Here is a 13,224-nt window from a genome sequence, read left to right on the forward strand (position 1 = left end):
TTTCACATTTTGTTAAAACATTGAGTTCCAAATTCTCTCCCTATGAGTAGTCATGCAAAACATATTTCCATATAAGTCATTCTGTGAAAGAAAACACAGAAAAAAACAAGAAAAATAAAGAAAGTAAAGAAAAAAGTATCTTCAAGCTGAATTCAGGCTCTTCCACTTCTTTCTCTGGAGGTGGACAGTACCTTTCATCACAAGTGCTACAGAACTGTCTTGGATCATTGTGCAGATGAGAATAGCTAAGTAATCCATAGTAGATTGTCATATAATATTTCTGTTAATGTGTACAATGTTCTCCTGGTTCTGCTTCTTTCACTTTGCATGCATTCATGTAAGCCTTTCCAGGTTTTTCTGAAAGCACCCTCCTCATCATTTCTTAAAGTCCAACAGTATTCCATCACAATCATATATAACAACTTGTTCAGCCCAATTGATGAACATCCCCTCAATTTCCAATCATTCGCCACCACTAAAAGATTTTTGTACACATAGGTCCTTTTCCTTTTCCTTTTTTATCTCTTTGGGATACAGACCTGGTAGTGGTATTGCTGTCCATTCTCAAAAGTGTTTTGCCACTGACTTCTATTTCCCCCAAACTGTCCTCCCTTCTGTCAGCTCCCACCCCCCTCTTATACCCCTTCCCTTTCTACTTTCCTCTATGGTAAGATAGATTTCTAACCCCCTCTTTTCAACCCTGGAATAGTGACCAAGGTCCTTTCTCTCCTAAGGCTGTAAGCTCTGCTGTGCTAATGCTCCTCCTCACACTGGGACTAGGACCCAGAGTGAAGCAGAGGCAATGCAACAGAGCCCTGCCCTAATGCCAGCAAAGGGACCCCTGTGATTCTCTTTCTAACTCGTTGTTTGATCCCCATACCATCTGTGGGTTAAGTGGTCTGGAAACCACCACTACTGCCACTGATTCAGTTACTTCCACTCCTACTTCTAGTTTATTGGGGCCCGGTCTGCAACTGACTGCATTCCTTCTCTCACCCTCATGCAACAGACCTTTCCTGTTGACCTTCTAAGTTGTCTTGAGCTGGAAAATTGTTTCACTTCATCTTTTTGTGGGTTCTGCAGCTCTAGAATTTGTTTAGAGTCATCTTAAAAGGTATTTGGAGGGCTTTGGAGGAAAGCTCAGGGGAATCTCTGTCTCTACTCTGCTTTCTTGGCTCTGTCTCCCTTGTTTGTTTCTAAACTCAGCTCTTACTGGCAGAGTAAATACTCAATAAATGGCATAACATTCCATTTCTGCTCTTTTCTACCTTTCTCTCTCTCTCTCTCCCTCCTACCCTTAGCCATGCCCTGGTTAATGTTGAATAGCTGCCTCTCTGAAAAATGTATACACAACATACTTTTAAGTTTAATTTGTAATATTAACATCTTCTCCATCACATATAACATCACGTGCTGATTGTTGTAAGCGGAAACGTTACTCTTGAAAAGACCACTTTTATCACCTCAGAAAAGTGGGGAAGTTGAAGATCCTTGGTGCAACTGGGAAAGTAGGAGGGCATGGGACCATGGAGGAGATTCTGAGGCAAACAGGGAAGGGAAGTAACCAGGAGTAGGCCAGTGGTAAGTGGCAAAATCAGGGGTATGGTATTGGAGGGTGTTCTTCCATGGGGCAGTAGTGTATTCTCAGTCATCTGTAGGATTTGACATTTTCCTGGAAGTGAATCGGAACAGAAAAAGGGAATTGGCAGGGCAAGTTTTACAAAGTAGTAAGAGAAATTACCTAGAGGGAATAAACCAGAATGAATACCTCAGAAGTTTTGAATCCATGAGGAATACAGAGAATCGATAGGGAACAGACCATTATAGAGGTCATGAAACAGAGAAAAAGAGTCTAGAGTAGACAGAAAGAGAAGACAGACAATGAAGAGAATGAGAGAAATCCCCTACCTAAAGGGGATCAAATGTGAACTAGTTCAATGATTTTGGACAACAATTTGAAACTATGGCCAAAGGGTAATAAAACCCTACATGGCCTTTGACTCGGTATTACTGCTACTAGATCTATACTCCAAGGAGATCAAAGACAAAGGAGAAGGACCCTTTTATGGACAAAAATATTTTATAGGCAGTTCTTTTTGTAGTTTCAAAGAAGTAAAAACTGAGAGGATGCCCATTAATTAGGGAAAAGCTGAAAAAGTTACTGTATATAAATGTGATGGAATACTATTGTGGTCCAAAAAAAAAAGATTAAGGGGATGGTTGCAGAAAAATCTGGGAAAAGTGATGCAAAGTGTAGCAAATGTAGTTAGGAATGTTGCTTCAGCATATCACTCATCAGGATATGGACGCCTACATATCAGTACACTTGAGAATGATAATTATTTAAGAACAGGCATGCCCCTTCTTTATTGTCTGAGTGAGGTCTCATTTTTAAAATATATAGAGAACTGAGTCAAATTTATAAGAATACAAGTCATGCCCCAATTGATACATAGTCAATACTTTCATCTTAGAGACTGTTTGTATGTGACTTCCAGGTTTCCCTTTGCAATCTTATTTCCTGTTTTGTCCCTTTATACTGGCTACTTATAAACACACTTATTATACTTCCTAGGAGAGGGTTGGTCAGTGGGATGAGAACATACAATTTTAACACAGAGTCAAAATTTCATCAGTCTGAAGGTACTACCTGTCTTGATCCCTCCATAAATGACAATGCTCAGAGAAGAGCCATGTTTGATGAAAAGAGCTGACTGAGCGTCCTGTTAGAGTCTCTGTATTGTATTAACAGCTTTATCTTATAAGTCAGCCCTTTTCAGGGTCAACCAGATGATCCTACATGGCACTGAACCAAATGCATTTGAGGGATCCAAGCTGTTTACTACACACATTCTTTTTTTTTTTCCGAGCATCAACCAAGACCCAATATAAAAAAAAGGACATGATGCTCACAGTAGTGATCATTTGGCATGAAACCCATTTGGCACCTATGGAAGAAGTGTCAATTCCTACTATTCCAATACTCAACTTTTTTTTTCATTTTTCAAGTGGAGGCATTTGGGATTTAGTGGCTTGGCCAGGTCATAAAGCTTGTCAGTATCTGAGGCCAGATTTTAACTCAGTTCTTCTTGATTCCAGAGCTGGTGATTTATGCACTGTGCTGAGGAATGGATTTTGCCCATGGAGTTACCTAAGGAATAAGGTCTTTTAGTGAAGGGCAGATTCTTATACTCTTACTTGCATGATAAAATGGTACTAGGGGGCTGCCACTCCATTGGGACATACTTCTATCTATATGAATTATTAAAAACAGTCATGAAAATACAACCCTTGCCTCAAGCCCACTCTCACCCCCCATATCCAGTACCCAGTGCAATTTGGTCTAGAATCTATTATTATTGCAATGACTCAGGAAATCTATACCTTGAGATCAATGAAAAATTTTCTTCCATCAGATGGAAGGTAGTAGTTTGATAGCAATGAACTTAAAATGTTGGGAAAACAGACTCTAGTTTTAAAAAAACTTCTTTAAAATATTCACTCGCAAAAATAATCTTGAGATCTAACATAATGGTGAATTCTCATTAGACAATTCCTAAAAAATCAGAGGGCACATAATCATAAAGTGACTGCAGTTCTCTGTGACAGGGATGCTTCTTCTGCAGAATCTGATGTTTTACACTTAAAATTCTTCCAAGCTCCAAAGTTTCTAAAATCTTCCTAGAGTTGGAAGGTAACATACAAAATCTTTTTACAGGACAAAGTCCCTCATTAGGTGCAAGGATTATTGGGATTACTGACACTGCTGGGGGACTTAGGTTGGAGCACAGACCCTTGAGAGTGCTTCATACACTCTTCAAGAGCACAGAGCACCATGGCAGGCTGGTAAAGCTTAACAAAATCTAACCAGAAAAATCCAGTGTATACTGGACATACTTTTAAGTTAAATCTGCATCACTGATTTATTCTTTGCCATTTTCTGAAGTCTAGACAATCAACAAAATTATAAATCAAGTCCTGACTGTTAATGTTTACTGATTCACAAGGTGTAAGTGTTCATTTTGGAAATTTAACAAGTGACATTCTTGAGCCATGATGCTGGCTCCATCATACTCTTTCTGGCCACACTATACATTTAAAGGGAAAACTGGAAAGCAAATTTGTAAACACTAAGTATAAACCAACATGTCATCCGGTGTACCAAGATAATGTCAAAATTCATTAATGAAGTGGACATAAAGGGTGATATCACAAGAAAATTAGGGGATCATGGGATATTTTATGTGTCAGATTTCTAGAAAAGGGAAGAATTTTTAACAAGAGAGAGCATCACAGGATGTAAAATGGATAATTCTGATTACATCAAATTAAAAAAGATTTTACACAAACAAAACATGCTAACAAGTTTAGAAGGAAAGCAGGAAACTGGGGAAAATTTTTACCTCAAGTTTCCCTGACAAAAGTCTCATTTCTCAAACATGTAGAAAAATTATTCAATTTTATTAAAAAACACAAAACCAAATTAGCCATTTCCCAACCAATAAATGGCTTAAGGATGTGAACAGGCATTTTTCAGCTTAACAAATAAAGCTATTGGGGGGCAGAGCCAAGATGGTGGAGTGAGAGCAACTACTCACTAAACTCTGAGACAAACTCCTGCAGATACCTCTAAAAAGAGAATCTGACCAAATTTTGGAGGTGCAGAATCCAACAGCAGACAGACTGTGGCAGATTCACAGACCAGAACAGACTGGAAGGTCGACAGGAAGGATCTGTTCCACGGGAGTGAGCCCACAGCACAGCAGAAAACCCCTGGGATGGCCTGAGGCAGTGGCAGTATGGTGGAAAGACAGAGTGGCAGCCCAGGGCAGGAGACCAGCAGGAGCCAAGGGAGCGAGTGACAGCCTCTGAGTCCCAGGTATCAGCTTCAGCCACTCCTGAGACTTTCAGCTCACAGATTAAATGTCTGTAAGTCACCTGCTTGAACTTCTGGGAGACAAAATGGCAGAGTGATCAGTAAATGCTCTCTTCCCCTCATCTTACTGACCTCAAAAGAACCATAAAATATTTCCCCAGAAAAATCTTGGATCAGTGGGATCAGCAGAAGAGACAAACAATCTCATAGCACCTGAGGCTAGGAAAATCGCTAAAGAATATTCCTTTTACTGTGGTGGAGGTGAACTGGAAGGAAAGGAGCCCGGGGGGGGGGGGGGGTGTGTGTGTGGAAACTCGCACTAGGACCCAGGTGTGCCTCAGTGATCCAGGGGAAACTGAAAGACAATAGGGCAGCCAGGATCACCAACCTCTGAGCTTGCCTTTGCTGTAGCTCAGCTGAGGAGATCTCCTGTGACCAGACCACCCCTCCCCCACACTTAACAAGCTAGACCCAGGGCTAATATGGGGAAACACAAAACAAAAAGAAAAAAAGGCACCTGTCCTTTGCTATCTCACACCAGCAGCTCAGCACCAGGTTCTCCAGTTTTTAACCAAAAGAACCAGAGGCCACAACACACACAGCCTCACCTTCATGAGCAAGAAGTAAAGGAGGAAGAAAAAGACAATAGACTTTTTCTACAGGAACAAGGACCAAATCACGAATATCAAAGAGGTGAATATTGAGACTGTATTCCCATCTGAAACTTCAGAAGGGACTATGAACTGCTCACATGCACAAACAGCTTTTCTGGAACAGCTGAAGAAGGAAATAGAAGAAAAACTGGTCAATGATTATAAAAGTATGAAAAAAGAATTCTATGAAGAGAACAACTTGTTAAAAGTGAAAACTGAACCAATGGAAAAGGAAGTACAAAAACTTACTGGAGAAAATAATTCCTTAAAAGGAATAATTGGACAGATGGAAAAGGAGATGCAAAAGTTAACTGAAGAAAACAATTTGATGAAAATTAGAATTGGACAACTAGAAGCTAATGACTCTATGAGACATCAAGCATCAGTCCAACAAAATCTAAAGAATGAAAAGATAGAAGAAAATGTAAAATATCTAATTGGAAAAACCACTGACCTGGAAAATAGATCCAGGAGAGAAAATTTAAGAATTCTTGGCCTACCAGAAAGTCATGATGAAAATAAGAGTCTGGACAATATCTTCCAAGAAATAATCAAGGAAAACTGCCCAGAAGTGCTAGATCCAGAGGGCAAAATAGTCATCGAAAGAATCCACTGTTCACCTCCCAATAAGCATCCCAAATGAAAAACACCAAGAAATACTGTTGCCAAAATCCAGAACTATCAAGTGAAGGAGAAAATTCTACAGGCAGCCAGAAAGAAACCATTCAAATACTGAGGAGCTACAGTCAGGACCATGCAGGACCTTGCAGCTTCTACATTAAAAGACTGAAGGAATTGGAATAGGATATTCCATTAGGGAAAGGAGCTGGAACTACAACCAAGAATCAATTACCCAGGAAAGTTCAACATGACATTTCAGGCAAGGAGATGGACATTCAATGAAATAAGCAATTTCCAGACCTTCCTTAAAAAAAGGCCAGAACTCAATAGAAAATTCAATCTTCAAATGCAGGTCTCAAGAGAGGCATAAAAAGGTAAACAGGCAAAAAGGAAAACTTGTTACTCAATTTGGGCAAACTGTCTACCTCCCTATAAGGGAAGATGATATTTGATAGTCTTGAGAATTGTACATCTATTATGAATTATAAAAGGGATGTAGACAGCTAGAGGGAATGGGTAAAAAGTAAATGATGTGATGATAAAAATGTGGTTCAAGCATACAAAGGGATTGGAACAGGAGATGTAAAAAGGAGGAAGCAGAAAATGATAAATTACATCACAGGAAGAAGTACAAAATTATATTACAGTAGAGGAAAATAGGGGAGGGAGATGAGCATTGTTTGAGAGGTACTCTCATCTGATTTGGTTCAAGGAGGGAACAATAAACTTAATTAAGTATAGAAATCAAACTAGCTCTATAGGCAGTAGGAGGGGAAGGGGGAAGAAAGGGGAGGGAAGCTAAAAGGGAGGGAAGAAGTAGAAAGAGTAAAGGGGAGTAAAAGGGAGGGGGGCTGAAAGAAGGAATGAAAGACTATGGAAGGTGGTGCTGAAAATTAAAAATTGTATTGAGGAGGGGAAGGGAGATGGGAAAACTAAAAGCACAAATGGTGGGAAAGGTAATGGAGGGAAAGACACAGATAGTAATCATAACTGTGAATGTGAATGCAATGAACTCTCCCATAAAACGGAGATGGATAGGAGAATGGATTAAAATCCATAATCCAACAATATGTTATTTACAAGAAACAACATTTGAAATGGGGGGATACACACAGGGTAAAAGTAAAAGGTTGGAGCAGAATATATTGTGCCTCAGCTGATGTAAGAAAAGCAGGGGTACCAATCCTAACCTCAGACAAAGCAAAAGCAGAAATAGATCTAATCAAAAGAGATAAGGAAGGAAACTATATCCTGCTAAAAGGCACCATAGACAATGAAGCAATATCATTACTAAACATGTATGCTCAAAGTGGTATGGCATCCAAATTCTTAGAGGAGAGGTTGAGGGAATTGCAAGAAGAAATTGACAGCAAAACTATACTAGTGGGGGACCTCAACCTCCCCCTCTCTGAACTTGATAAATCTAACCTTAAAATAAACAAGAAAGGAGGTGAAAAAAACTCTCGATAAGGTACATATGGTAGATTTCTGCAGAAAACTGAATGGGGATAGAAAGGAATATGCATTTTTCTCATCGGTACAGGGCACATATACAAAAATTGACCATGTTCTAGGGCATAAAAACCTCACAATCCAATGCAGAAAGGCAGAGATAGTCAATGCATCCTTCTCAGATCATAATACAATAAAAATTATATGTAACAAAAGGCCATGGAAAGATCAACCAAAAATTAAATGGAAACTAAATAATCTAATCCTAAAGAAGGAGTGGGTTAAACAACAAATCATACAAAGAATCAATAGCTTCATTCAAGAGAATGACAATAATGAGACAACCTACCAAATCTTATGGGATACTGCAAAAGCAGTTCTTAGGGGAAGTTTTATATCTTTGAGTGCCTACATGAATAAAATAGAAAAAGAGGAGAACAATGACTTGGGCATGCAGCTGAAAAAGCTAGAAAAAGAACAAATTGAAAATCCCCAAGTAAATACCAAATTAGAAATACTGAAAACCAAAGGAGACAGCAATAAAATAGAAATTAAGAAAACTATTGAACTAATAAATAAAACCAATAGTTGGTTCTATTAAAAAAACTAATAAAATTGATAAACCTTTGGTCAATTTGATTTAAAAAAGGAAAGAAGAAAACCAAATTACCAATATCAAAAATGAAAGGGATGAACTCACCTCCATCGAGGAGGAAATTAAAAGAATAATTAGCAATTACTTTGCCCAACCCTATGCCTAAAAATTCGACAATCTAAATGAGATGGATGAGTATTTTAAAAAATATAAATTGCCCAGATTAACAGAAGAGGAGGTTGAATACTTAAACAATTCCATCTGAGAAAAAGAAATTGAACAAACCATCAATGAACTCCCTAGGATTTTAAAACTCCAGGGCCAGAGGGATTTACAAGTGAATTCTATTAAACATTTAAAGAGCAGTTAATTCCAATATTATATAGACTATTTGGGAAAATTCGGGAAGCAGGAGTCCTCCCAAATTCTTTTTATGATACAGATATGGTTTTGATACGTAAACCAGGAAGAAACAAAGCAGAGAAAGAAAATTATAGACCAATTTCTCTAATGAATATAGATGCAAAAATTTTAAATAAGATTTTAGCAAAAAGAATACAGCAACTTAGCACAAGAATAATACATTATGATCAGGTAGGATTCATACCAGAAATGCAAGGCTGATTCAATGTTAGGAAAACTATTAGCATTATTGATCATATCAACAAGAAAACTAACAGAAAACACATAATTATGTCAATAGATGCAGAAAAAGCTTTTGACAAAATACAACACCCCTTCCTGTTAAAAACACTGGAGAGCATAGAAATAAAGGGAACGTTCCATAAAATAATAAGCAGTATCTACCTAAAGCCTTCAGCAAGCATTACATGCAATACAGATAAGCTAGATGCATTTCCAATAAGATCAGGGGTGAAACAAGGATGTCCATTATCAACATTATTATTCAATATGGTACTAGAAATGTTAGCTGTAGGAATTAGACAAGATAAAGAAATTGAAGGAATTAGAATACACAAAGAAGAAACTAACTTCTCACTCTTTGTAGATGATATGATGATATACTTAGAGAATCCCAGAGCTTCAAGTAAAAAAACTACTTGAAATAATAAACAACTTTGGCAAAGTTGCAGGTTACAAAATAAACCCACACAAATCTTCTGCATTTCTATATATTAGTAACAAAGTCCAACAGCAAGAGATAGAAAGAGAAATCCCATTTAAAGCTAGGGTAGACACTATAAAATATTTGGGAGTTTACCTGCCAAAAGAAACCCAGGGACTATATGAACACAATTACAAGACACTTTTTGCACAAATAAAGTCCGATCTAAGTAAGTGGAAAAACATCAGTTGCTCATGGGTAGGCCGAGCCAATATAATAATAATGACAATTCTACCTAAATTAATTTACTTATTTAGTGCCCTATCAATCACACTATCAGATAATTATTTTCTAGAGCTGGAAAAAATAATATCAAAATTCATCTGGAAGAACAAGAGGTCCAGAATATTAAGAAAAGAAATGCTAGGGAAGGTGGCCTAGTGCTACCAGATCTCAAATTGCATTATAAAGCAGCAATTATCAAAACCATTTGGTACTGGCTAAGAAACAGAAGGCTAGGCAAGTGGAATAGACTAGGCACTCAAGACACAGTAAGCAAGGAATATAGCAACCTCCTGTTTGATAAACCCAAGGACCCCAGCTTCTGGGATAAGAACTCACTGTTCGACAAATCTGCTGGGAAAAACTGGATAACAGTGTGGTAGAAACAAGGCATAGACCCATGCCTAACACCGTACACAAGAATAAAGTCCAAATGGGTACACAATCTAGGTATAAAGATTGATACCATGGACAAACTAGAGGAGCAAAGAACAGTGTATTTATCAGATTTATGGAGAAGGGAAGAATTTTTGACTAAAGAAGAGATAGAAAGCATTATGAAATGCAGGATGGATAATTTTGATTACATCAAACTGAAAAGTTTTTGCACAACCAAACCCAATGAAACCAAAATTCAGAGGGATGTAGTAAATTGGGAAAGAATTTTTACAGCTAATCTTGGGGATAAAGGCCTCATTTCTAGAATATATAGAGAACTGAGTCAAATGTACAACAATACAAATCATTCCCCAGCTGATAAATGGTCAAAGGATGTGAACAGGCAGTTTTCAGAGGAAGAAATTAAAGATATCTATAGTCATATGGAAAAATGCTCTAAATCATTATTGATTAGAGAGATGCAAATCAAAACAACTCTTGGGTACCACATCACACCTATCAGATTGTGTAATATGACAGAACAGGAAGATGATAAGTGTTGGAGAGGATGTGGGAGAGTTGGAATGCTAATTCATTGCTGGTGGAGCTGTGAGCTAATCCAACCATTCTGGAGGGCAATTTGGAGGTATGCCCAAAGGGCTACAAAAATATGCCTACCCTTTGACCCAGCAATATCGTTTTTAGGATTGTATCCCCAAGTGATCATAAAAATGGGAAAGGGTCTCACATGTACAAAAATACTTATAGCAGCACTTTTTGTGGCCAAAAACTGGAAATCAAGGGGATGCCCATCAACTGGGGAATGGCTGAATAAATTATGGTATATGAATGTAATGAAATACTATTGCACTATAAGGAATGATGAACAGGAAGACTTCAGAGATGCCTGGAAAGACTTATATGATCTGATGCTGAGTGAAAGGAGCAGAACCAGGTGAACTTTGTGCACAGCAACGACCACAGTGTGTGAGAGTTTTTTCTGGTAGACTTGGAACTTCATTGCAATGCAAGGACTTAAAAAAATTCCCAATGGTCTTTTAAGGCAAAATGCCATCCTCATCCAGAGAAAGAAGTATGAAATTTGGTCACAGAATGTATCAGATCATTTTCTTTTCTATTACATTTTGGTTTGTTATATGACTTCTCCCATTCATTTTAATTTTAATTCTTCTATATGGCATGAGTATGGTGAAAATGTGTTTAATAGGAATGTATGTGTAGAACCTATATAAAACTGTATAGGAGGGGGAAGGTAGGGAGAGGGAGGGGAAAAAAATCTAAGTTATATGCTAGTGATTGTAGAACACTGAAAATAATTAAAATTAATATAAAAAAACAAATAAAGTTATTTAAAGTTATATGAAAAACAAATGCTCTAAATCACTACTGATTAGAGAAATGTAAAATTAAAACAACTCTGAGGTATCACTGCACACATACCTAATTGGCTAATATGACCAAAAAGGAAAATGAAAAATGTTGGAGGGGATGTGGAAAACTGGGACACTAAGCACTGTTGGTGGAACTGATTCAATCATCCTGCAGAGTAATTTGGAACTATACCCAGAGGGCCATAAATCTATGCATAACCTTTCACTCAGCAATACCACTACTAGGTCTACTCAAAAAGATCAAATACATAGAAAAAAGAACCTATTGTTCAAAATATTTACAGCAGCCCTTTTTGTGATGGGAAAGAATTGGAAATTGAGAGACTATATTGAGGAATGACTAAATTGTATGATTGTTATGGAATACTATTTTGCTATATGAAATAAAGAGTAGAATGCTTTTAAAAAAAAAACCTGGAAAGATTTATATGAATTGATGCAAGATGAAAGGAGCAGAAACAGGAGAACATTATACCTAGTAGCAGCAATATTGTGTGAGGATGCATGTATCAACATTTGATCAAATATTACCCAATTAATGGGCATCCCCTCTTCATTTCTTATTTTTCTTTCTTATTCAACTTGGCCAATCTAATAAGTGTGAGGTGGTGCCTTTAATTATTTTAATTTGCATTTCTTTATTTTTATTTCAAGCATTTTTTTATATGACAATTGATCTGGATTATGTCATCTCAACATGGCTTATTCATATCATTTATCATTTGGGAATGGTTCTTATTCTTATAAATGTGACTCAGTTCATATATATCTAAGAAATGAGAACTTTACCAGAGAAACATGCTGCAGAGATTTTCCCATTTCTTCCTCCTCATCTAATTTTAGCTGCATTGATTTGTGTATAAAATACTTTTAATTTTATATAATAAAAATTATATTGCATACCTAAAAAGTTTCATCAACTGACCTCTCCATTTCTTAACTGGTACTAAATTGTTTTCATGATTACTGTTTTACAATATAATTTGAGAGTTGGTATTTCTCATTTGTTTTCCTTAAATCCTTTGATATTCTAAACCTTTTGTTCTTTCAGATGACTTTTCTTATTATATTTGATAGCTCTAGAAAATAATCCCTTGGTGACTTAATGACAATGTCACTGGATAAATAAATTAATTTACGTAGGGTTATTTTTATTATATTGATTCAGCCTAACCATGAGCAATTTATATCAAACCAGTAATCTAGATTTGTTTTGATTTGTTTAAAGTGTGCTTTATAACTGTGTTTACAGAGAACTGAAGGAGGATATGAGGCCAGAAGCACCATAACCTAGTACTAGAGGTAATTACAAAATATAAGTGTTACAAATTAAAAAATAAAGAGCAGGCAACGAAGAAAGAATCCAACCACAGAAAGTTACTATGGGAATAGAGAAGAACAGGGTTCATCTTCAGAGGAGGATACTGAAGCAAATAAAGCCTCTCCTGCCCCAAAGAACATAATGTCAAATGGTTACCTGCTCCCAAAGAATCCACAGAACTTTAAAAAGAGTTCAAAAATCAAATGAGAGAGATTAATAATATTTTTTTTAAAAAAATAAGAATAATCCAAGAAAAAACAAGATTATGAAAAGAACATCAACCAATTTCAAAAAAGAGATCCAGATCTCAAGTAAGAAAATGACTCCTTGAAAATTAGAATTGGGCAAGAGGAAGCCAGCAAAATGAGAAGAGACCAAGAAATAGTAAAACAAAATATAAAGAATGAGCAAATAGAAGAGAATGTGAAACATCTCATAAGAAAAACAACTGATCCACAGAATAGATCAAGAAGAAAAACCATAAGAATAATCTGACTACATGAAAGCTACAATAAAAAGAATCTTGATACAGTAAAACAAGAAATGGTTAAAGAAAATTGTCCTGAAG

General features: G+C 36.8%; 1 long non-coding RNA gene across 1 annotated transcript in view; it reads right to left on the minus strand.

Annotated features, from left to right (window-relative positions):
- Window positions 1-4,442: 4,442 nt before the first annotated feature.
- Window positions 4,443-13,224, minus strand: part of LOC140516076 (uncharacterized) — a 48,687-nt gene continuing 39,905 nt past the window's right edge. The window contains exon 3 of the long non-coding RNA XR_011971281.1: window positions 4,443-4,950. This is a non-coding gene — a long non-coding RNA (uncharacterized lncRNA). The remainder of the gene's footprint in view (window positions 4,951-13,224) is intronic.

This window comes from Notamacropus eugenii, chromosome X, assembly GCF_028372415.1.
Source record: "Notamacropus eugenii isolate mMacEug1 chromosome X, mMacEug1.pri_v2, whole genome shotgun sequence".
NCBI classification, from domain to species: domain Eukaryota; kingdom Metazoa; phylum Chordata; class Mammalia; order Diprotodontia; family Macropodidae; genus Notamacropus; species Notamacropus eugenii.